At 34.2% G+C, this 26,577-nt stretch overlaps 1 long non-coding RNA gene across 4 annotated transcripts in view; it reads right to left on the bottom strand.

The window, feature by feature from the left end:
• The window catches only part of LOC116280595 (uncharacterized), a 559,775-nt gene that overhangs the window by 46,250 nt on the left and 486,948 nt on the right, over positions 1-26,577 (bottom strand). Inside the window, exon 9 of one of the 4 annotated variants that reach the window (XR_012072735.1) lies at positions 2,455-2,519. The exons of the other annotated variants lie outside the window; for them this stretch is intronic. This is a non-coding gene — a long non-coding RNA (uncharacterized lncRNA). The remainder of the gene's footprint in view (positions 1-2,454; positions 2,520-26,577) is intronic. 4 annotated transcript variants of the gene reach the window in all.

The following is a 26,577-nucleotide window of genomic DNA, read 5'->3' on the forward strand; positions in this document are numbered from 1 at the left end:
AGTAAGATGCCTATAATTTTACAACACACTTTTCCCCTAAATTATAATATGTCATTATAAATATTTCCTTATTTGTGTTAGAGGTTTTTGCTAGTGATTCTGGATGCAGTATATTAACTATAAAATAATAGTAGTAGTAATAATAATAATAATAATAATAATAATAATAATAATAATAATAATTAGAAAACTGCCAAGCATATAACATAGCTGAGTAATTTAGCTATAATTTTTTAGATTTTTTTTGTTGTTAATGTGGCTTTCTAGTGAATTAAAAAAGAAAAATTAAAATGGGTTTTCCACTTAAAATAGGCAATAAAATGTAACAGTCAATTCTTCTCCGCATCAAAACCTACCACTTGTCAAATATTTAAGATTTTCGTGTGTGTGTGTGTGCCTATGTATCTACAAACACATACATATACATATATACAACCTCCACACAAAAGTGCATTATTTAATTAATAGTACTTTGGTCTATAAATGTTTATTCATATTTAATTTTATAGCAAATACCTTTTCATATTCTGTAGGTCAACTTTTTAATAACTTTTTATAGTGTTAATTTATTTATTTATACTGTTAATTTATTGACATAATTTTCTCATCTCCTTTGTAAACATTTTATTTTTACCTGTGTGGTTTTATCCCATCCTTTATCCTTATGTAATTTGCTTTCCCCTCTCACTCTCTTTTCTTTCATTGGTCATACTTTCTAAGAATCAATGTACTGTTCAATGTAATTTCTGTATCATTTTACAACCAGCTTTGAGGATCTGTCCTTTTTTGTCAGTTTTTCTATATTTTGTAATGTGTTAGTTTTTCTTTTGTATTGATTAGTTTCTTAACCTTTAAGTTTTCTCTTTATTTAAAATTTAATGGATTTACTTACATTTTATTGTTTAGTAATAAAAAAACAGCTTTCACAACATCCATAAATTGAATTTAAGGCACTATATATTTCCAGCTTTCATTTTGTGTTTATCACTTCGATTTACTCTTTCATTTAGAAATTATTTTAGAACAATGCTATTCAATTATTTCATATATCTTTAAATTGAACTTCATTTCTTGTTTTGTTATACTTTGATCAGAACGTTCTCTGCAGCATGTCTATTTGGAACTACTAAATGTCTTTGTGACAGTGTATTATACTTAAATATTAAAGTCAAGATCTTTTACACAGATAATCAGTTTCTAAAGCTATGATGCACTCAGTCCTGTGCCGAGTCAGGCAAAACAATGAGGCGAAGGTACAGTGTACAAAATGTGGAACTGGTAACTTCCCTTTTACAGCTTTTTATGGTGGCCAACTAGAACTTTTCATGTAGCTATTGTAAATGTGAGAGATAAGAGGTGATGTTTGGTGTACATTTGATCTTTTTTGGGGTTTGATATTTTCAGAAATCAGGTTGTACATCTAAAGAACTAACTTGCCTCTGATTATGGCTGAAATGTTAACCTTTTTCCCCCACTTCTTTTTGAAATACGCTTCATCAGAAAGGGACTTTCTCTAACACTAACACTATAGATATCACTTGCCTTTTCCTTATCTTAGTGGATAAAAGCCTTAATGATTAACTTTAAGTTGTTCGTCACCTCCCTTTATGTGTGCAGCTTCTCCAGCACCCCATTATCTGTTAACTGCTTAATGCCGGAGGATGGGAATTCCTGACACAAAGTGACATCTCATTAGCATGAACAGCTGGAGCCTGGAATGGAAGGTACCATAGGGACTAATTACCTGAAAAGATTTAAATAGCAAACACCTACCAGAATCTTTCTCACAGAAAGCAAAGCTCTGTTAACCCCCATATAAAGCCTCTGAAAGACTAAGACTAATATTTGTTTGAAATTTAAATGTTTTAAAGCCTCTCTGTTGTAATGCTGCCCCGTGACAAAATCTATCCAGGCCAGTTGCCTCATTCCCTGTGTCTTATCCTGTGGTATTAGGAGCTTCACCTGGCCAGTGTATTTGATGTGGCAGATCTCAGGGATATGTGTCAGCGGATACCTCAGAGAGGCACATGCGTTTTCTCATCGCTGCTGTTGTGAGGCACGAGGAAGCCATTTGGATCTATTTGACTAGAAGATAATTAAACATTTGTCAGCCATGTTTGAACAAGATTTCTGGTCCCAGGGTCCCTGGGCTTCAGAGGCTCTAGAATTGTAGGCAATATTTTATGTGTTTGTACATTTGTCCATTTTCTTCAGAAGCAGTAGATTCTCTGGAATTATACACATCCCAAAGTATTAAGATGCCCCAGAGTATCACTGCCACATAGTCTCCCCTCCTCCTAGGGTTAAGGACCACTCACCTTGCTGTTTCTTATTCTTTCAAGTTAGAGAAAAGTTACTTGTATTTTTAAAAAAGAAAAAAATATATATGTGGTATATATTCTTGAGGGGAGTGGGCAGGCTCATTTGATGGAAAGCAGGAAAGATAAAGCTTACTAGTTCCAGAAGGCAGAATTCACAGACACAGGTCAAGAATATCAGTGGAGGAATTTTTTAGTCACCTGTGATAAAATGAGAAAATAGTGTTTTCAATTTTAAAGATTACCTTTTTTTTTTGCATTCTTTTTTATTGAAGTATAGTCAATTTACAATGTTGTCAATTTCTGGTGTACAGCATAACAGTTTCAGTCATATGTATACATACACGTATTCGTTCCCATATTCTTTTTCATTAAAGATTATCTTTTAATCCAAGATTATATTTTGCTATATTTAACATTTGAACTCTTGTTTTCTTTAATTAATAATAGTGGAAATAGCAGTGTAGGTTTCTGTTTGTTTATGTAATCTTATGTGGTAAAATTCTATTTATTCAGGTATGGTGAGGTTAACAGATCAGGAGATGATTGACATTAAAAAATAACTTGTGAATGGGAGAAAATTTTTGCAAATGAAACCAACAAAGACTTGATCTCCAGAATATATAAGCAGCTCATATGACTTAATAAGAAACAACCAAACAACCCAATCCAAAAATGGGCAAAAGACCTAAACAAGCAGTTCTCCAAGTAAGACATACAAATGATCAATAGGCACATGAAAAAATACTCAATATCACTAATTATCAGAAATGCAAATCAAAACTACAATGAGGTATCACCTCACACCAGTCAGAATGGCCATCATTCAAAAGTCCACAAATGACAAATGCTGGAGAGGCTGTGCAGAAAGGGGAACCCTCCTACACTGCTGGTGGGAATGCAGTTTGGTGCAGGCACTGTGGAAAACAGTATGAAGGTTCCTCAAAAGACTAGGAATAAACTTACCATATGACCCAGGAATCCCGCTCCTGGGCATATATCCAGAAGGAACCCTACTTCAGGGTGACACCTGCACCCCCATGTTCATAGCAGCACTATTTACTATAGCCAAGACATGGAGACAGCCTAAATGTCCATCAACGGATGACTGGATAAAGAAGATGTGGTATATTTATACAATGGAATACTACTCAGCCATAAAAACCAACAACATAACACCATTTGCAGCAACATGGATGCTCCTGCAGAATGTCATTCTAAGTGAAGTAAGCCATAAAGAGAAAGAAAAATACCATACAAGATCGCTCATATGTGGAATCTAAAAAAACAAACAAACAAACAAAAAAACCCATAAAGCATAAATACAAAACAGAAATAGACTCATAGACATAGGATACAAAGTTGTGGTTGCCAAGCGGGCGGAGGGTGGGAAGGGATAGACTGGGATTTCAAAATTGTAGAATAGATAAACAAGATTATACTGTATAGCATAGGGAAATATATACAAGATCTTATGGTAGCTCACAGAGAAAAAGATGTGACAATGAATATATATATGTTCATGTATAATTGAAAAATTGTGCTCTACACTGGAATTTGATACAACATTGTAAAATGATTATAAATCAATAAAAAATGTTTAAAAAAAAAAAAAGGCAACCTGTACTCACAGTTTCTGAGGGGGCTGGGCATGCCTGCCGCACAGCACACAGGGAAAGACCAGGGTCGTCAGGAGGCAGACGACAAAAGGGAAAGGGAAAGCAAGAGCCTTTATTGCGGTTTCTGTGGAAAGGAGTTGCTGAGGCAGGGGATGCAGGTTCAGGATTGGCTAGTTTGAACATTCCCAGTGGGCCCCAGGGGATAAGGGCTGTCCCTAGTTGCCTGATACAGCCTGGGGATTATTTGTGGCTGTGAGCATAAGGGTTCAATAAAGGAGGGGGTTGGGGAATACAGGCTTTGAACTGGGTAGTTTGCTTTCGAAAATCATGTTCAGAGACAAAGCATTGACTGTCTCTAGGAAATGACTACCCTGAAGGGGCAGTCCCGCCAGGGTTAGCAAGGCCCCAGATATCAAACCATGGGAAAACAGAGGATAAAAATGGCATGATTAATACAAAATATGTATTCTACTATTTCTCCTTTATTTCTCCTTCTCTTACTGTTAGCTTCATTGTGAAGCTCGGTCATTAGGTGCTTAAGTATTCAGGTTGTTATATTTTCTTGGTGATTTGTCCTTTTTATCATCATGTTATGTCCTTCTTTATCTCTGGCAATATTCCATGTACTAAAATCTGCTTTCTCTGAAATTAATATAGCTTTTTCAGATTTCTTTTGATTAATTTTGTATGGTATTACATTTTTCACATTGTAACTTTTAACTTGTCTATGTCTTGCTACATAAAGTAGATTTCTTGTAGAGAGAATACAGTTGGATCTTTTATAAATTCAATCTAACAATCACTACTTTTAATTGAGATATTGAGACCATTTATATTTTATGTAATTACTGCTATGATCAAATTTAATTTCCCATCTTGAAATTATTTTCTAGTTGCCGTAATTTGCTCTTCGTTCCTTATCTCTCAAACTGCTTTTGGATTGAGGATATTTTATTACTACATGGTTACCTCCACTATAGGCTTTATGCTTTATCTATTTTTCGAATTTTAGAAGGTTCTCTAGATTTGAAGTACATATCTTATTACAGTCTACTTTTGGATAATATATCACTTCACATATAGTCTATGAATCTTACAGCAATATACTTTTAATTTCTCCCTCCTATCTTTTGTACCATTGTGGTCCCATATTTTCTTTATATATGTTATATAGCTCCGTATCATGACTTTTTTTTTGTCTTTAACAATAGACTATCTCTGACAACAATTAAAAAATGAGCAAAAACAACTTTCATATTTACCTTTATTTTTGCTAATCCCATATCAGTAGATGTGACTATGTCTCTGGCATTTTCCCTGTGCTTTAGAACTTCTTAACATTTTTTTGAAGCACAAGTGTACTAGAAATAAATTCTATTATTTATCTAGAAAATGTCTATTTCACCTTGTTATAAATATATCCTCACTGGTTTAACTGACTGTTTTTTTTTTCTTCCACCACTTAATGATTTTGTCATATTGTCTTTGAGCCTGCAATATTTCTGACAAGAAGTCTTGTATATTTGTTTCTTTGCTCTTCTGTAAGGAATATGTCTTTCTCTGGATGAATTTAAGCAGTTCTTCTTAAGTTTTGCCTTCATCAGTTTGAACATGATAGATCTATTTATACACGTGTTGTATGAATTGTTATGGTTAATAATAGCATTGGAAATGTTTATCCTGTATATCTGCATTACTTGGCTGTGTGTTTTTCCCCCCACATTTTGTCCTCTTGGTGTATTCGAGTGATTTCTGTTGACCTTTTCACAAGGTCATGAATCGTTTACTCACTTGTGTCAATTTTACTGATGGGCCCATCCAAGCAATTCTTCATCCCTGATACTATCATTTCCAGGTCTAACCTCGTATTGGACTCTTTCTTAGAGTTTTGCCTCTCTGCTGAGATTCCCCCATGTTTACACATGTCCATATTTTCCAATACATTCTAGGTATATCAATCATAGTTATTTTAAAAATTCAGTTAGTTTCAATATTTGGATCATCCCTAAATATGATTCTGTTAATTGCTTTGTTTCTTGACAATGGATTTTGTTTCATTTCCTCTCATTTTGTTTGTGTGTTTATGTGGGTTTGTGTCTAATAGCTTTTGATTGAACACTGGGAATCTTACACAGAACAGAAGAAACTAAAGTAAATAGTATGTATACTGGAAATATGTACTCCTCTTGTCATGCAGGAGAATGAGGGACTGAATCAACTTTGTCAAGAGCTGCAATAGGTTTAAGTTTTCTCTTTGCCCTGTTTTCTTTCAGTGCAACACAAACTCCAAATTAGTTACTGATGCCTTGTACTTAGGTGGGGGTGCTGGGGTTCAAAGAGCATTTCTTAATGTTTGTGCTCCATCTTCAGTTTTCAACTCTCTAGGAGTGCTTGCAAAATAGAAGGGCTTTCTCTTAGAACGCTAACCTGTCCCTGGTGATAGATTCCCAATGTTTGCAATTCTACTAGGTTTACTACTAGGTTTCTACTAGGATTTCTATGGCTCAGTGGTGATGGTGAAGGGGGAGGCTTGCTTCATTGGTATCCTGTCCCAGCCCCACTCTTAGGCCTCCAGTGTGAGACATTCTCAGCATCCCTGTCACTTTCTCTACGGCAGACAGCCAAAATTCTGCCTGTGTTTCCACTGGTTATTTTAGGGGACATAATTTTTGATATATTTCAGACTCGGGATTTTTTTCTCATTTTCCCCATGGGTAGAGATCTTTTATCTATATCCTTTTCCTGTGTTCTTGGGTATCAGGAAACCCCTCCTTTGATGCTTAATACTTTTGAGAGATGACCCATTTCCTCTCCAGGGGTCTAAACCTCCCCTATACCTGTTCCACCGAGGAGAGCGCTCACTGGTTTCCAGACCTGTCTTTTATTTTCTCATTAGCATAGAGTTTTGAAGCAAAAGGGCTGTGAATGGGTACAGACTTCCCTAACACCGCATTTTCTTGGGCACTATACTGTCAAATTAGCAAACTTGTACTTCAGACATTGTTAATATGCAAGAACGTGCGTTGCACGAATGCCGATGTGCCTGACGCCCTCGGTGATGGCAAGGGACTCGCTATCTGCTACACGCAGCCAACCGAGGCTCCCGCGGCGTTGCCCTATCCTGTTCCTTTATATGTTGGCCCTGTCATTCTTGCTCTGCTGCAATTAAGAAAGTACAGTGATGCACTTTCTTCATGATGGATGGAGCTGTACGTCCTTTTAACTTCTAACTACTTGGTTCCCTGAAAACTCCTCTTTCTTACAGTTTCTAGAATATTTGCAATTTTTTTTTCTGGTTTATTCCCCTTTATTAGGGTAGGGATCATCCTCTTTCCAGCTAGCTGAAAACTAGGCAGAAGTGGAATCAACCTCTTATTCTTTCTTCAAACACATTCACTCACTCATCAATTTATTTAAATATTGACTAAATATATATTAACAAACCAAACTGTAGACTCAGAACTGACAGATTAACTAGAGAATTGCCCTCAAGAGTAACACATTTAGAAAAGAAAATTTCAATCTGTCCTTCACAACTCATCCCATGTCCCATAGCCATATGAAGAATTTTAATATTGGGCTTTAATCATCTAATGCAATGGCTTTAAAAAGTCACTATTAATTCCTACCGACATCTAACCTACATTTATTTGCCTGATTTTCAACTACCACCAAATTAGCTTTCTTTATTATACTTCCACAATCAGGACACATTTTTGCACCTTCTTTCCCTTCCAAAGACTTACAGCTTCCAAATTTTCTTTACCAGCTCCTCCAGTTTTCACCAGCACTGTTGCCTTTCAGCACTTTTATAACACTAACATTCTGGACCATACAATATCATAGAAATATTTCTTTCTTTCTTTTTCTCTAGCTCCTGGCTTCATGGGGAGAAGGGAGGCAGAAGTAACTCCTCATAGTACATGTTTCCCACGTGGCCTAGCAAGTTCTGGTCTCCTTTATATTTTTATTACAAATCAGAATACTAAGTAAAAAATTTGCAATAAACCCAAGAACAGGTCAAAATATTCCTAACTACTCTACTTGAATAAACATATGGAATGTACTTAAAATCCTGACGGGAAAGATATTTTCTGACAGCTGGTTATCAGATTAATATAGTCTGCAAGATTAAAGTTTCCAAATTAAGGGAAAATGACATAGCAAGATTAATGCTTTCACTTGGAGCTACGTTAATTACTTTGGGGTTTGCTAGAGTGATCATGGTCATGAATGTTGTCATTTCAATGTATACATTGAATACACCATAGCAAATATGCTCATTGTGACAATTTTAAAGACCTGTTTATATGGTGCTTGTTTCCAGGTTATTTAAATATTTAGGTAACCTAATTATGCTCATTTTAATTATCAGCGTGAAAAGGGGAAACATTGAGATTGCTCTATTTTTTCTCTTTTCTGGAGTGATAACTCTCTTCAAGGAGAAAGATTTGAACGTTTCTATGATGGTCCTAATTCTTTATAAGTACAGTCAGAAGTAGACTCTAGAGAAATGTACATGTGATTATTTCCTGAAAATGGTGGCATTCAGGGGTAAATGGCAAGTGAAAGTACCTAGACTCATTAACCAGCAACTTTAAATCCGAATATGGGAACAAATATCAAACATGTATATTTAAGACTTTTCTGCCTTGATAGAGAAGAGGTAGTGTGAAACCATTTCTACAGGAAGTGTGTTGGGGGATTTGCAGATAGAACTAGCTGCTAATGTTATATCTGTGGCCAAATGGGACACTAATTGCAGGATTAATTAGTCCCTCTAGTTTTTCAAACTTATACTATGTTACTTATAAAGCAGTTGGAATGGGTTGGGAATAATAAAATTCATGATTTAGAATACTGATCTGGGTCTCCACTCCAGGCAAAGTGAGGGTAGCCTGACAAGAGGTAAGAAAGTATGAGTTCTTCTCCAGGTATATGTCCAGGAGTGGGATTGCTGGTTCTAATAAAAGCAAAAATAAACAAATGAGATCTAATTAAATTTAAAAGCTTTTGCACAGCTAAGGATACCATCAACAGAATGAAAATATTTGCAAATGATGCAACCAACAAGGGACTAATTTCCAAAATATGCAAACAGCTCATACACCTTAATATTTTAAAAAAAAGCAACACAATCAAAAAATGGGCAAAAGACCTAAATAAACATCTCTCCAAGGAAGACAGACAGGTGACCAACAAGCACATGAAAAGATGATAAACATCACTAATTGTTAGAGAAAGGCAAATTAAAACGGCCAGAATGGCCACCATTAAAATGTCCACAAATGATAAATCCTAGAGAGGATGTGGAGAAAAACAAACCCTCCTATACTGTTGGTGGGAACATAAATTGGTGCAGCCACTATGGAGGACAGTATGGAGGTTTCTTAAAAAACGACAAATAGTCTGGATAAAGAAGATGTGGTATGTGTGTATATATATATATGAATACTACTCAGCCATAAAAAAGAATAAAACAATGTCATTTGCAGCAACATGAATGGACCTGGAGATCGGCATTCTAAGTGAAGTAAGCCAGAAAGAAAAAGAAAAATGCCATATGATAACACTTATAGGTGGAATCTGAAAAAAATAAACACAAATGAACCACTTACAATTTATAACTTAGATGACTGATTTCTTTAATATGTGTAAGCACATTTGACTGTCCTTTATGATTGGATCACTGCATTCTGCTGATTTTTACTTTGTAATTGGCTTTATTCCTTTGATAACTATGTAAGTTTAAAAAGCTAAAGCTCTAAATTGTTCTTAGAAGCAGTGAACACTACATATATCTAAATTAAAAAAAAAGTGTGATACATTGTATATATATATTTATATGCAATATATTGTATATGTGCAGTCAAACTGTATAAATTTTACCTAATAAAAATGAAAAATGAAAAAAAATTATGAGTTCTGTATAATTTGGTATATTGGGTACCTTGTCTCCTCATTGACTCAATACATCAAACTGGCTAAAGCAGGCTTGATTTGTTCATGTGTTATGACAGATTTTAGCAGTTTTTCCCTTTCTAAAGCCTCTTAAATATTTATCTTCTGGCCAAGTTATAGTTTCCTACAGCCAAAGGTGCCTGCTCTTTGGTAAGTTATGGTGTTAGTCCCAGAGAATTCTTTCCTATTTTTGCTCAAACATATGTCTAAATCCTTAAATTTCAGTTTAAGTCCCCTGTTGGTAGCTAAACTCCAATAGTGTTTGTTTTTAACAGATATTCAATGTCATATTTATCCTATTTTATTTTAGTTTGTATGTATTACAAACTCTTCAGTTCCCAGGACAGGAATGGATGGTTTGGGATGGTGGTCATGTGGCAATCAATGAAGCTGTGTAGGAAAAATTGATCTTGATACCCTGTGGCAATAAGCAAGTTTTCATTTATCAAAATAAACCACTTCATTTAATGTCTCAGATATGCACACTGAGAAAGCAAAGGTCAGGGATCTCTAAATCTTTTTAAATAGCTAAATATCACATCATACATATTTGCAGTATTTAAATAATGTAATATTAATATAATAATATGATATTAAATATTACCTTAATATAATATCAAGAGCAACCTTATTTTCAAATTAAGAAGCTTATATATCAGTAAAAGAAATACATCATTTTAACTAATGTTTGCTCAGTAAAAACACATTGAAAAGTTCATCCAAAATGTTATAACTGCATTAAAAAGAATGCTATTTTCCTCTTATGTTATTTCCTAGGTCAGAGTCTCAGTGATGCTTCTCCTTCAGTATTTCTAGCCTTCATTTCATTTCTCATTTTCCCTTCCTTCTGTCATTTGCAGTGTTACAGCTGAGCCCCGTCTCATTCTCTCTCTCTCTTTTTTAACTTGAATCTCTTATTCTACAAACTTGCTCAATGGTAGCATTCTGGAGAATACAGAGTTTTTATAACTTCCTCGCACGGAATACAAATAATCATCACTTTACATAAAATAATCTGCATATTCAAATTATATTAAGGGTGATGTGATATTTCTATGTGATCTGTCAGGGTCGGTCTTGAGTCTTCACGGTGAACATAAAGTACTGAAGATAGAGACGTGTAAACATGTATCCTTCTCTAGTTTACTTATTTCTTATTATTTCTCCTTCATAATTGTGATCTAGAAGAAGTGCATGTCTTATATTTCTTGTATTACTTGTCTTAAAAGAACACCTGAAATGTAGTAAATGCTCAATAAATATCCAAAAGTCAATGAGTTGCAGAGTAATAATACCAGATACCTGTTTTACCAGCTCACTGTGAATATCATGTTTCCCTATGGATAGTATTTATTAGGTTCCAGTAAAATATTTATAGTTATTCCTAAATATTTGCAAGAATTCAGGATACATCCCTAATAAGATTTTAGTCATGCCCGCGCCTTTTTACAAGGAAAATATAGGTATAGGGAACAATGGCAAAACAAGTCAAAGAACACTTTATTATTGATCTGTTGGCCTTGTAATCGATACCAGAACACTGTGAACTTCTCTAGGCTGTTTGAAGAAACTTTACTTAGCTAACTTAATCAGTTTGAGTGTCCTAAAAATAAAAGCAGTACAAGTCTCCAATTTATAGATTTTCCTAATTCCAAACATAAGACTTAAAACTTTTTCAACGGAAAAAAAAAGCACATCTATTAATAAAAAGGCAATGAAATCTGGGAGACCCAGGGGAAGAATGAATGGGCAAGTAATAGTTTTAATGCTTCCAAATGGATAACTTAGATGTCAGCCCCAATCTTCAACCAAGTATCGCAGCAGGTATTCCCCAGTAGCTCCTTAGATGACACAAAAGGCAAAGAAGGAAAGGGAAACATCTGGGCCTGAACCAAGGTCTTTTACCACAGATATGCAGAAGGAAGACAGCTAAGAAAAGACACGTTACTAATATATGCTGACTTTGTAACAAATTCAAAATCTCTACCTTTAAAAAAATCGGTTCAACCCATGTGCTTGAGTCAAATTAATCAAAATTAGTTATTCTTCATTTCTCTTATTTTAAAATGGAGAGGATTTGCCTTTGATCTTCACTGGCGATGAAGTAAAATCGTCAATTTATGAGGAGTGGAGGAAGATGAAAGAAGGGTAGACTTGAGTACCTCTTTAAAGCCAATCATGTATTTATTCAAGCACATGCTGACTCGCTGTCATTAGAGCCTGTTATTTGTATTTCAGGATAAACTAGAATTGGCTTTAAAAAAAAGTCACCAAATTGCCAACAAAGACTAATTCTAAACTTTCACTGTTGCATTTTTTATTACACATGAGCATATAACCCAGTCTTCATTTATAATTATTATTATATTTGGATAGCTAATATTTTAATGATATGTATTTCTTCAATTTTCCTTTTTGAGACAAAACTTTTTCTTTTTACAACATATTTTTTTTGTTGCAGATATTAAGGCAATTATTACTTCTATCTGGAATTACGATGGTAGTTTGTATTTGTTTCCAGATAGAATGAGTCATAGTATTTCAGAATTATTTCATTCTTCAAATAATTCAGTGTATTGTGCAATTACAATGGCAAGACAACCCAGGTTTTGGTTCAATTATGTGAGTTTCAAATTTGTTTTAATTCCTATGAGACTATTTTTTTTCTTTGTTAGTCATGGCTGAGACATATCACTACAATCAGCTATACAAGAACTTAGAGCATATTGTTCAGCTCAAAGTATATATTTAATATCAGTTCTACCAATTCTTTGTCTTATAACAACCTTGTTTTTATTTTCTAGAACAGCTTAAATATATATTTTTTTCTATGGATGTTTTGCTTAAAACTTGATTTTTTGATTCTAGGTGACTTTTTAAAACGCCTTTATATTTTTCCCATAATGTTACAAATTTTTTTAATTAGGCATATATAAATAATCAAAAAGTAATTTTATATTCAATATGGGATATAAAACTGATTTTTCTATAGTCTTATAATAATATGTTTATTCACTTAGATTATTATCAAATTACATTACTTCAATATGTTGCATTATCTGTTAGTTGGGCACTAAATTTTAATCCATAATTATTCATATTTGCTGTTTGAAGGAAATACAATTAAAGTTCAATTCAGTAAATTTTTCTGCACTATTTTCTACATTTTAGAGTTGCATGTCTAATGGATTTACACAGCTGTTTCTAAGTGTTACTTCTTCAGAAGATTCAGCTTCTGACAATCATTTTCATATAATTATACTAAGTAATAGCATAGAATTGGATAAGCTAAATCATTCTATCTTATGCTACAATACTTTCCCAGAAACTCGTCATTCACTAAATACCTCAGTTATTTGACATCTTGAGAGCATTTAGAAGTGTGCTGACTTATTCAAACTGTTCCACAAATTACTTCAAATAAAACATGATTTGTGAGAGTAAACTTAAAAAAAAATCCCACTAGAGCAACAAAACAAAAATCATTTCAAAGAAATAAAACTTTTATAGAATGTAGTTAAAAGAAATTACATGTAATTTATTAGTAAACTTCTAGGAACTAGATTATAATAAAATAGTTAAAACACAAATATTTCACATGACAGTATTTTTGTTATAGAATGTCTTATGTTACTTCAGAATTAGTACTATGACAAAGTATTACTGATCTTCATACCATGCAAGCATAATATACATACTTGGGTTACATTGAAGGTAATGAAGACTTAATTAATTTTTGTATAACATCTTTGGGTAGATAGTAGAATGCCAGACACACCAAACACACAGAAAGATATTGTCATAAAGAGATTAGACCAGCACCTCATTTTTTATAGAAGTTTAAAAAAAATTTTAATCCACTGCTACATGTAAGGTGTTTCATATATCTAAGCACCTGTTAGATCAATTATTGGTATACCAAATGATTTCCCCAAATTAAAAAGTGTGAAAATTGAGAAAAAAACCCACTGTTTAATTATCATTAGATTTTTCATATCAGAAATATCATTTCTGAGGTTGGAAAACAAAGAACACAGTGTTAATCACAACTTCTGCCTTTAAAAAATTATAAAGTCTACATTTAATAGTATAGCATCATTTCAAGATGTAATATTCAACATATACAACAACTTGACTAATAAGCAATTATTCAAGGTAGCTTTTCAGGCACACCTATCAACTAAAGAAAGAGCAAACAGAACTTTCTATAAATAAGAGAAGTTAAATTTAAACTGGCTAAAATTAAGAGTGAGCCAGAAAGAGAAGAAAAGATAAAGAAATGATTGCATTATCTCTGTGAGAGAAGTGGAAATTAATATAGTCATATTACAGAGGAGTCATTCAACCAAGTATTCATTGGTACAGCTGTATTGGTTTTTAATGGCCAGCATCCCTTATGATTGCTTGGTGCCCATGTCACCATGAAAGGAGACATTATTAAGTATTCAAAAGGGATTTCAAAATTAAAAGGAAAGTCCTGTGAACTGCATATCATTAAAACGTGTTAGCTTATATAAAGTACATATGTCCTAGAAAATAGTAGAGAACTTGAACTGTGGTAGAATGATTTAAAAATTAATCATTAGTACAAATCTTGCTACAAAGAAACTAAGTAAAACACCTGTTACTGTCAGAGTTAGATAATCATATTTCATAACACTTTTCAGATAATATAAAAATAGGATGTTTTTTAATTTTGACAGAATACTTTTAATTTTTCAATGTTTTTTAAAATTAAAAATTAAATTTTAAATTTAATTCTAATTTCTAAAAGAATTCACAATATTGGATAAACTATAGAAAATCATAATCATGAACACAGAAACAGCAAAGTACATTTTAAAATGTATAAAAATAAATATATCATGACCATTGGATACTTTTCAAAGAATTCTGAGTTGGTTCAATGTAACCTAAGTAATTCATAGTTTTCAGATCAAAGTTTTCCCATTTATTTTATTTAGCCCATTTATTTTATTTAAGAAGAAAGTTTAGCAGATATACTGGATATATAATAAAAATGGAAAGGTCAATTTTATTATCATACACCTGCAACTAATAGTTAGAAAATGTATTTAGAAAAGATGCCTGTGGGGAATGCTGTGATGTACTGCCAGTATTCTCCTTTGTGAATGAAGCTCTCCCTAAATAGCCCAGCTAATGGGAGTGGTGCCCACTGAGAGACCCTGCTTTCACATCGGTTCACAGATCGCCTCAGGCAAAGAAAGCCACTCCTGCCTATCACACCACTTCTCAGCCCCCCATTTACGAGACTGACAATAGGAGTATAAAGTCCTCACCACAAGGGCCCTGGTCTCCCTTTGAGGCCACCCTACTATTAGCTACTCAGTTGGCTCCACACCACAGTTTGGGCATTTTTCGTGGCACAGTAATTTAATCTGAGAACTTTCAAGACTCTTGTTCCACAAACCCGAAAGTCTTTAAATTTATATCCTCTATGGTCTTCGACAGATATGGTGATATTGTTCTCTCCCTAGTCAGTCTTATCCCTTGCCAGAGGAAGGATGGATATTCCTTTCTGAATATTCCTTCCAGAATAGATCCACTCATCTCTGCCCACGGCTACTGACCTATCCTCCATGACGGTGTGTGGAAGACTGGGATGTGGTCATCACTGAAAGAGATCACATTCTAGAAGTGAAGTAATTATGGTCTAAAAAAACTCAAAAGAAAACATGGTTAGAAGATGTGCTGTTCTACACCAACATTATAAAATTCTGAATGGTAAATTAAACGTGGGCAGAAAAGGAATTTTCATTCACATTTTTCTACAGAATATTGGTACAATGTCCACTTGTGGTCATCACTAAGAAAGCACAGTAACAACTTTTGAGGGAGTCACTGGAAACCAGTATTCATGAGAGATGGTACAGCATCACGACTAATGATATGATCAACATCAGCATGAAATAAATGCTGAAAGGAACTGAAGAGGCAAGAAGATCTGTATTATGGTGTCAACGCAAAAAGGTTTCTAAGAGCCATGATATTATAAGTAGTAACTGCACTGGTACTCTGTTCATGATGAGACATATACACATTTAACAGCAAAGAACATGAAGAGATGATTCCTGGATCTAAAGAGTAAAAGATCATTCCTCTAAGTTACAAAGAATCTTCACGTGCATTGACAGGACCATAAAAAAATAAGTATCTCTACTCTACCCATTATTCTAAATCTACATGAATTAAACCATTCTACCCAATGTGAGTACATGAATCTTATAATTCATTTTTGTAAGAATTGTTCAGCAAACAGAAGCCTTGCACAATATTTACCCAGGACTTCATACCCTAGGATTGGTCTGTATTGTTCTAAGAAAGATATTTATATTAAAAAATAAAGAAAAATGATATCTACTTTTCATCCTGTACAAAATCTATTTAAAATAAGTTATATACTTCATATTTTTGAAGATAAAAAACAATGCCTTTGTGAATCTAACACAAAAAAGACTTTAGAAAATGATGTTAATGTGGTGATGGCCCACTTGCAGGAAGATCACTCAGATGCTTATTCCATTGTGTACATTATTTTTTAAAAGCCTTTCCTGTTCTTTATTTATGGTAATAGTCATATAGAAATTATAATACAGATCCTCTTGCCTCTTCAGTTCCTTGTAGCATTTATTTAACGTTGATGCTGTACACATCATTGCTCATGATGCCGCATCATTCATCATGATTAACGGTTCCCAAAGACTCCCTCAAAACTTGTTACCATGCTTTCTTAATGCTGACTACAAATGCACATTTTACTTTTCCAAGAAATCAAAGGTTGACAAATATTATATTGGGTATACAACATTATTTTTTAAGCTAAATGTGATAGCTCTTATTGGTACCCCACCCATATCTCCTAATTATTTGCGTGATTTATTTTGTTGTGATTTTTGCAGGCTTGCCTGACTACAAGTTATCAGCCCCTGTGCCTCTTTGCACTAGAGAATTCTCTTGTTGAAGGAGAATGCACTTACCTATGTGAATTATAAGCCAGATATTTGGGGTAACAGAAATCTTTCCTCATCAACACAACCAATGACTGGTTGGTGCATTAATTCAACAACTCCATTACTCAAATCGTAGGAAGATTCTGAAGTGCATGTTCTATATTACCTCCCAAATATTGTAACTTGCTTAACAGTATACTCTTTGCTGTATTTTTCCCTTTTTATCTCAATTCTATCTAATAATTCAATTCTATTTATTATCCTCCATCAGTATTTCTATGACATCTTGTTAAATGACAACTAGCATTTATTGTTTTGTCTCAGGCTGTTCCTGGGGAGACCATACAGAGGACAGATGCTATTGTATGGGGTCCTAGAAAGCAAGACCTCAGGACTGAGTTCTGGAATTTAATCACTTTTCAGCCTTTTTTTTTTTTTCTTTTCTTTTTTCAAAAAGGACACTTATCAGCAGGAAGGCAGTAGTATTATCTCTGGCATGGTGATTTGAAACAGGGTGCAAATTAAAAAAAAAAAAAAGATGTGGTCTTACTTAGAATCTCCAACATTTGAGAGCTACAGGGGGAAATGAAATTATAAGGAGGATAGTTTTTTTGTTCTTACCTACCACTGAGTTACTGAAAGAAAGAAACCAAGTAAACAAAGAAACAGGATCTGGTCAGCCAACTACAGACTCAGAGCCCAGTGTGAAAGTCATAAGGCTTCTGTAGCAGCGAAGATCCTCATCGCCTGCAGCTAGAAGGCAGACTGTGCAGGAAACTGGCCTAAAGTCTGATTGTGAGAATTTGTCGGTTTGCAAGTTTGTAATCTGAAATTGGCTCCCATACACTGAGGGCAGGGAGAGACAGAGAAAGAGGCAGACCACTCCAGATTGGTAGGCAGCAGGTTTAACGAGCAAGGGAACTCACATTGAGGCTGCAAAATGAGTGGATCTCTGCACCAGCTCGCTGGAATCTTAGAGGCTTTAACTGGGTTTAGGCATGTATTCAGTCCAGACGGTCTCAACACCACATTGCTCTCTCAAGGCTACAGACTTGAAAACTGCCTCCACAGTGGGAATGGTGGGCAGAGTGTACTTTCCAAGGACAGAGGAGGAGATAAGGAGCCTCTGAGTCCAGCTCACAGGTCAACTGGCAGTCATCTGATGACTTGACTTCCTCCAACAGAATTAACAGAAAAAATTGCACATCCATCCTCCAGATGCCTCTTAAGCAAAAGCAATGGCACTGACAGGGAAATAGAGACACCTGAATGGATACACTTGAGAATCTTGAACCCTGAGATGTCCATGCACCATCTAGGCTATCATAAATGACTTTCTTTCTCTTGCTAGAGGATACTAAAGTTCCTTTGACTGGATACCATGAAAAAGTAACATATGAGGCAGATGACATATTCTCCTAAATTTCTGACCTCAGCTCCCACTGCTATTACTTCTAGAGCAATGATTAGGGTTAAGTCAACTATAGCAAGACAAAGACACAGTAATCAGGGTCTCAGACCCCTCAAGGATGAAGATCTGGGTTACTATATAAGGCAAATGACTGAAGTTGGTAACTGACTTAAAGATGAGGAATTATCTGGAATAGATGGTGAAAGAGTGAGATGATAAATATCAATTGTATCCTCAGGACCAAATAGCAGCAGGTGTAGTTTATTCAACTAAACCTCCTAATGTAAGCCTGTTTTTTAGATAATGTCATTAGCAGGCACCTTGGAAAATCAACGATAAGAGGGAATGATTTTAACACGGGCTGTGAATGTACCTGGGTAGACTGAGGAGTCTACCAGTGCGCTGCCTATATCAACTGGACACCTCATTTCCATGCACATCAGCTATATTTTCAATTGCCAGCCACTGCATCTTTGCATCTTTGGCAGAGGGCAAATCAGTAAGGTTTTAACCAACAAAGCACAAGCAGAATGTGTACACACACACACACATTGGCTTAGTTTATACAGTTGCAAGAGTTGGCTAAACAGGTCTGAAATCCATAGGGCAGGCAGAGTGAGGACAGAAAGAAGAGAAGAACATGGTAGGCTGAAACACATGAACAAGGGTCAAAGCTCTTATAAACAGGAAGAATTTCTTCTCTCTCTCAGAGAAGCCTCAGGCCCATGTGTAAGCCTTTCAGCAGATTCAGTCAGGATCAGCCAGATTATCCAGGATAATCTTTACTTAAAAGTCAACTGAGAGGCACTTTAATTATGTCTGCAAAATCTCTTAACAGCAGTACTTAGATTAATGTTTGACTGAATCACTGGGGACTACAATCTGGTCAAGTTGACGTAAGAGGGCTTTCTTGGGTTGAAAGAGGACACTCTATGCATTTGTGGGCCAGGCTGACAGAGCCAGGGGATTAAGTGGCCCCTTCCAAATGGTCCTCAACCAATGATGAATGAGTGTTTCTGGAAAGTATCTCAGCTCTCTGGGCACTTAGGCAGACTAACTCTAAAGTCTGTATCCAACACTGGCTCTAAGAGGTCTTGAGTGGGATTAAGTTCTAGTTGCTTGCAGGAATGCTTATCTGATAATTTACTCTTTACTGAAGCGTCCCTCTTCTTCCTATTCTTCTACAAGTTTCCAAATAAACTACTTTCCCTGGATATCTTGCCTCTGGGTATTAAAAAAGACAATAAGTAACATATTACACTACTGTTGAAGATCATATTTGAATATACATTTAAGAATATATCAAGAAAATATTATGTTTAAGTTTTTTTAAATCATTATACTTGATATAATATGCTATTATGTTTAATTATAATAGGTTATGTTTAATAGGTGATATGTTAAAGGTATGTTTCTTAGTTCATCTGTAGAAATATTAAATAGAAACTTCTGAAAATATTTTAAAATCAAAATAAAAGAATTTCTAATGCAAACATAATTATGCTTTATTCTTTCTCTTCCATGATTAAATTAATTATGTGGCTGTCCATATACTGAATACCACTGATTTTCTGAGCTCCTATGCTCTAAATACTTTCTGAGTTTGAGAAGAATATATTTATCAGGACAGGTAAGGAGAGAATGACAAAGGATAAGCAGAAATTTTTACAGGAAATGCCATATTTACATATTTACATGACCAATTCAACTTACAGGCTCCTGTCATATCTATTTACATATTTCACCATCTGAAATGTTGAATTAGGGATGAGACTAGAATGAGAAGGAATACAAAAAGTGGATAATTTGATTTGGCCAGCTAGTAAAAGTTGGTTAATTTTCTATTAATAAGTAAGATAATGCTTTAAAAACTTGCAAATAACTTGATATTATTCCTGCTCTTTGAATACAGAATTTTAATTTGTAATGTGAATTTCATGTTAAGTACATTTCTTATCAAAAGGATTTTTAAATTGCTTAAGATTTCATTGCGTTATAAAGACATTTTTGTTTCCTTAAACTTGAAATCCAGTCTATCTTCCCTGAAAATTACTCTCATCCCTAATCTACTGCCTTTGATAAAATGTAAATTATTGCTATGTATTAACTGAGAATTATATTAAAAAAGCAAGGCATCTTCTTAATTCCACTCTTGCTATTGCATCTGCTAAAGTAAAACTAAACCAGTATGACTACAGTTTAAGATATTAAGATGGTGCATATTGAAGATTATTAAAGTGTTTCCAGCAAAATGTAGCAATTTTTCTGCATTTACCTTAGTAAATTATGGGTTGTTTAATGGGTTGTTTCAGAGTAGGAAATGAAACTTATTTCTTGCAGCAATTAAATTTCTTCAGTAGATTAGTATTCTTCATGAAATTATGGTTAGAAAAGTGTATATATTAAAGCTAGAGTAAAGATACCAAAAACTAGTATAATTTTTAAGGACTTTTTTTTTTTTAAAGCACCAGTACAGCCTTTGAAACCCTATGCAGTTATTCATACAGCTACATTTTTTTTATTAGAACATCTGTTTCATGAAAATAATAACCTACATTTGAAAATAACTCAATAGAACACTGTGTCTGAGACTCTTAAGGACAAGCATGAAATTGTTTTATCTCCATTTTCTGTAGCACTTGGACAGCTGATAGAGATGGTATAGAGAGCACCTGCTGTGGGGGTAACTCCTGGGATCCTTCAGCTTGTGTTCAGAAATAACCACACAAAATAAGACACAAAATAAGGAGAATTTCTAATCATACTGCATTTAGAATGTTGTTCAAAACTAAAAACTATGCAATTTAGAACTAAAAGCTTTGTTGGACATTTCAGAATTTTTAATTAACAGATTATTCTATTAGCTCCTCTATTTCTCTCCAGGTGACTGAAACGGATTTTCACTGGGGCTTTGTTTCCATATGTCAAGAAGTGTTTTTAATAAGTAAGTAACATATTGATGTATTAATTCTGATTTCATAAGCAGACTGTCATACAAAGGGCAGGAAAATAAGTCATTGCACTATGTCACGATCTCCTTTTGAAACAGCATTGCCAGTGATTCTGATTTGTCTGCATGATTACACTATTTTTCAGTGACTGAAAATTATGAATACCTTATAAGGTGATTGATTTTTCAGAGAACAATACAAATGACTTAGGCAATACAAAATTCTTGATTAATTCCAGCATATGCTATTTTTTTCAACTATATATATGTTTTATTAGCTTATATAGTTGTCATTACTTTCTTCTGATTAGAAACCCTTCTTCACATAACTGGTTAGCGGTTCATCCACTGTTAGAAAAAACCTAGAGAGTTGTTATTATTAAATTTGTTATTAGATTTTTTTTGCTGACTAAATGGCTGGAAAGCAAAAAAGACTGATGTTAAAAGATTGTTATAAATTCAAAATGATTAATTATCAGGTGTGCTTAGAAGTCCCCTTAGGAATACAAGAATTGCGAATGCCAAGTATTCCAGGTCGATGACAGCAAGAAGCATGCTTAGCACTTTTTTCCTCGATACTTTCTTTACCCCGTGCAACTTGAGACCATTAATGAGAAGATGAAAGTATGAAGGAATCCAGCATATACCAATGTGGTATAAAAATTATTTTGAGCTGAAGATATTTGAGAATCAACAGATGTAGAAAAAGGTTTTTCCTGTACCCTACCCCCTCATCTGCCTAAAAGCAGAGACTTCTGAAAAGTTTTTATTGCCACAACTCCCCCTTCAAGGGAAACTGACCCTATAACTGGAAAGGAGAAGTCAGCACCTGAGTGAGAAATTGCATAAACAAACATGGTCACAACACTATCATACCTCCTCTATAAACTACTAAAGTTCTGTGTAGTCTTTTCTATGTCATTTAAGTGACCTTTCTCTCCCTGCCTTCCCCTATGAAGATGGTATATAAACTCTAAATTTTAGCTACTTATGTGAACCACCATGAATTTCCGTGAATAACTTTTGTCTTTTCTCCTGTTAATCCTTTTTTTATCAGTTTAATTTACGGGCCTCAATCACTTGTCCTAAATGGGTAGAGGCAAAGTTTTTCCTCACCAACAATGACAAGGACAATGAAATAATTAATTCTATCTAAAACTCTCGCTTCTGTTTCTCTACTTTTTTCTTTGCTTTGTGGTCTTTCTCTTCTTCAATTTAATAACCTCAAAGATTGAAACATTAAAAAAAAATCTCTTTCTTAACATTGCTTCCTCATCATCCTAAAATCTGTCATGGCAATAATAGCAAGTATTCTGAGTTATGGATTTAATTCATTTTGTGACATCTGCTAAGAGCTTGCTTTTCATTCACATCACCCGCAGTGAAATGAAGTACTTAGTAAGTGTATGTTTTCACGGATTATTGTGGTTTCAACACCCAGGGGCTGAGCAAGCAAGTAAGGAGAATGGAAGGCAAAGGCACATATGTCCTCCTCTAGGGTACACTTCACTCTGACACAGATGTGAATAACTTGCAAATATTTTATGGCCACTTGAATTTTCACTCATATTTTGTCTGTATATATACAGGATGATATATTCACTATTCACAGTAGAGCTAAAGCAAACAACTTCTAAAATATTATTAGATATTTCTGAATAGACTCAATATTTAAAATGTTATTCTCCATTACTTTAATAATAAGTATGTATTCTCTGTTAATATACTTAACCATTAACATGTGTAATATAAATAGATGCTCACATTTGGCTTAATCAATCTTTCAGATTTATTGGAAAAATACTGTTTTTACATATGGCTAGCTAATCTATACTTGTCATTCATCTTCAGTGTTCATTACCCTATCACTGGTGTTGCAAACTGTTGACCTAAAAAAACAGACTGCCAGATATTTCTCCAGCAATGATGGGTTTATTTGGAATCAGCAGAGAATTGCAATTTGGTGTCTGCAGCCATGGCAAGCCACCTGTAAGTTCCCACAGGGCAAGGGAAGGAGAATTCTTTATAGAGGGGAAAAGGAAATTGAGGAGCTGCAATAAACAAAGAGTTTGTGCTTTTTATTGGCTGAGTCCTTGTGGGTTCTACTCTGGCGCCCTGTGAGAGCTCCCTCTTCTGGTCTACTGACTAGTTAATTGAGGCTTCTATTTATTATTTTTTTACACACCCCTGGTTATGGTGCATGTTATACAAATGACAGTTAACTCAAATTCCCCTTGCAAATTCATGCCCCATTTCTTCTGGGTAAGGAAAATGATAGCATTGCCAGTATGGTTATAGTTGCTGTACTTACTGCTTAAAGAGATCCTATTACTTTTGCATTTTCTGTGTGGCCAGGTGTGAAATTAACTGGTCAGGCTACTTTGGAGGAAAAAAAAATTTTTTTTTCAACTGATAAAATGTGATTGGAGGGAAAGGAGGACAGAGCAGTGATCGTGAGTGTCTGATTTGCAGCATGTGTCTACAAAATATTTTTTCAGCCATAGCTGTTCAAACTCCTAATTAAAATTGTCTTATGCTGGAATCACCTGTGTGACCATAAATTGCCATATTTCACTTTCTTAAGTGTTGGTATTCATGGTTGTAGAATTATCTAATAGGACCTGTATTCAAAAAGAAGCCTGATTTGAAAGTAAACAAAGTTCAAAATTTTATGCATATTTCCTCAAATTTTTATGCATTTTTTCTTAAATTTCCTACAAGTATAAGTGATAGATAACTCATTGTGAATTTTGATAGGAATTGCATTGCATCTGTCGATCACTTTGGGTAGCATGGACATTTTAACAGTATTAATCTTTCCAATACATGAATATGGGATGCCTTTCAATTTATATTTGCCTTCTTCAATTTCCTTCATCAATGATTTATAGTTTACAGTGAATAGATCTTTCACCTTCTTGGCTAAATTTATCATTTTTTTTTGACACTACTATAAGTAGGATTGTTTTTAAAATTTCTCTTTTTGTAGGTCATTGCTACTGTATAAAAACACAACTGATGTTTGTATATTGTTTTCATCTCCTACAGCTTTACTGAATTTGTAAGTTTTACAGTTTTTTTGGTGGAGTCTTTAGGGTTTTCTATATATAAGATCATGCTATCTGCAAACAGAGACAACATTATTTCTTCCTTTTTGATTTGGACATGCTTTTTTATTCCCCTAATTTCTCAAGCTAGGTCTTTAGTACTATGTTTAATTGAAGTGTCAAGAATGGTCATCTTTATCATTTTCCTGATCTTTGTGATCTTTAGAAAGCTTTCCATTGTTGAATATGACATTACCAGGGAGCTTGTCATGTGTGACCTTTATTACAATTGTGTTACATTTCACTTGTACCAAATTTGCTAGGAGTTTATATCATGAAAGTTTGTTGAATTTTTTCAAAAATTTTTTGCATATACTGAAATGATGTCATGATTTTCCCCCAATTCTGTTAATATGATGTATCACATTTATTGATTTGTATATGTTGAACTATCCTTGCACCCCAGGATTAAATCCCTCTTAATCATGGTGTATGATCCTTCTAATGTGCTGTTAATTCTGTTGTTGTTGTTAATATTTTGTTGAGGATTTTTGCATCTATGTTCATCAAGGATCTTGGCCGATAATTTTCTTTTCATGTAGTGCTCTTGTGGGTCTTGGCATCAGAGTAAGGCATCATTTTCTTCAGAATCTGTAGATGTCATCAAATTTTAAAAATATGACTTCACTATTATAGGACACTTAACGTCTGTTTCAAAATGTTACTCCTGTGGTGTGTAAATTGCCAAAATATAAATTGATTTTGTTTAATATGTTATCAGCTTAACAGATGGTATTCATGTGTGGGCATCCAAAAGACCATAGATGAACATCAAGTATGTATGTCTGAGAGCAGAACTTCAGGCCAAGAATGCTGAGATTGTTATCTTTCTTGAATATCTGTACCTCAATGTCAGTAAATTTTCAAATCAGGAGCAGTAAAGAGGTGAACAAAATCTTTCATAATAAACAGCATAATATGGAAAATATTCAACTAATCTCATGCTCTTTACTACACACTCTTTCAAAAAAAAACTTTAAGTTTTTTAACATTTTGGTATAAAGACCATTTTATACATGGAATTTGTTAGCATAAGACAAGAGATTGTGTTGTGAAGGAAATTGAGAAAATGTTATGTGCATCATAAAACTTGTAAGGCAATCTTCAAAATATTTATAATAATGTTGACTTCTGTTGCCTGTATGTTTGTGAATTATGATTTTTTAGAACACAGCAGAATGACCACATATTGAGTACATATTTTTATGAAAATACATATGACTTTACTGAACATTTTTAAGCTAGCTCAAAAGTGGAAATTTTCAACTTCTGTTTTTTATAAATGAAGAAATATGGGGCCCACAAACGCTAAGAAAATTTCTCAAGGTCTTCTGTGAGTTAGAGCAATCCTGAGGCCAACACTTGGTTTAGCACTACCAAAATAATAACTTTCCCACTTATTTGAATGGCTAAAATGTATTTGGTAAACCTCTACTTTTGAGGTGCAGACAGCAGCTGGAAACTATTTCAATATAGAGAATGAAATACAAGGTACAAATTAAGAGGTACATTCCTCAGTGGATTAAGAATGATGGTCATGGGTCCAAAATGACTTATGTCATATTGTACCTCTGCCATATACTAGCTTTGTAACTTTCTTCAATTTATTTCATTTGTATGTACTTCCTTTTCCTTATATGTTAAATAGAGACTTTAGATGCAATTACTTCATCAAGTTATGACGGCATTAAATGAATGTATGCATTAGAAGCCTACACTGCAATGCCTGGAACAAAAACATTCAACACATGTTATCCATCATTATATCCATTACCAATGGGCTAAACTTGAAACTCTTATACCTATTTCATATGTAAGAAAACAAAAAGTTTGAAATTAATGATTTACTCAAGGCTACACAACTAGTAATTGCTGGGGCTGTAATTTGAACAATGAAAATAACTGACTTCAAAGATTATGCTATACCCTTTGCTCCTCTACCACAAGATCTGCTTTCTTTCTGACTCACTTCAAGCTATTTATATTGATCCAGGGAACCTGTTAAGTCCTAGCCCACAAGCTATTCTAAGTGGATTTGCCTGGGTCATGTCCCAGATTATGCCAGATGCAGAAGTTCCAGGCCAGAAGCCACACAAAAATGAGGATGAACATTTCTCAAATCATGCTGCTTTTTGTCATCAGTTATAAAAAAGTCCATTCACTTCTCTGTTCCCGGGCTAGATTAACATGTAGTATAAAATGAATGTGATAATCTAGGGCACATAAAATGTAGAAGCAGA

This window comes from Vicugna pacos, chromosome 5 (assembly GCF_048564905.1).
Source record: "Vicugna pacos chromosome 5, VicPac4, whole genome shotgun sequence".
Taxonomy (NCBI): Eukaryota; Metazoa; Chordata; class Mammalia; order Artiodactyla; family Camelidae; genus Vicugna; species Vicugna pacos.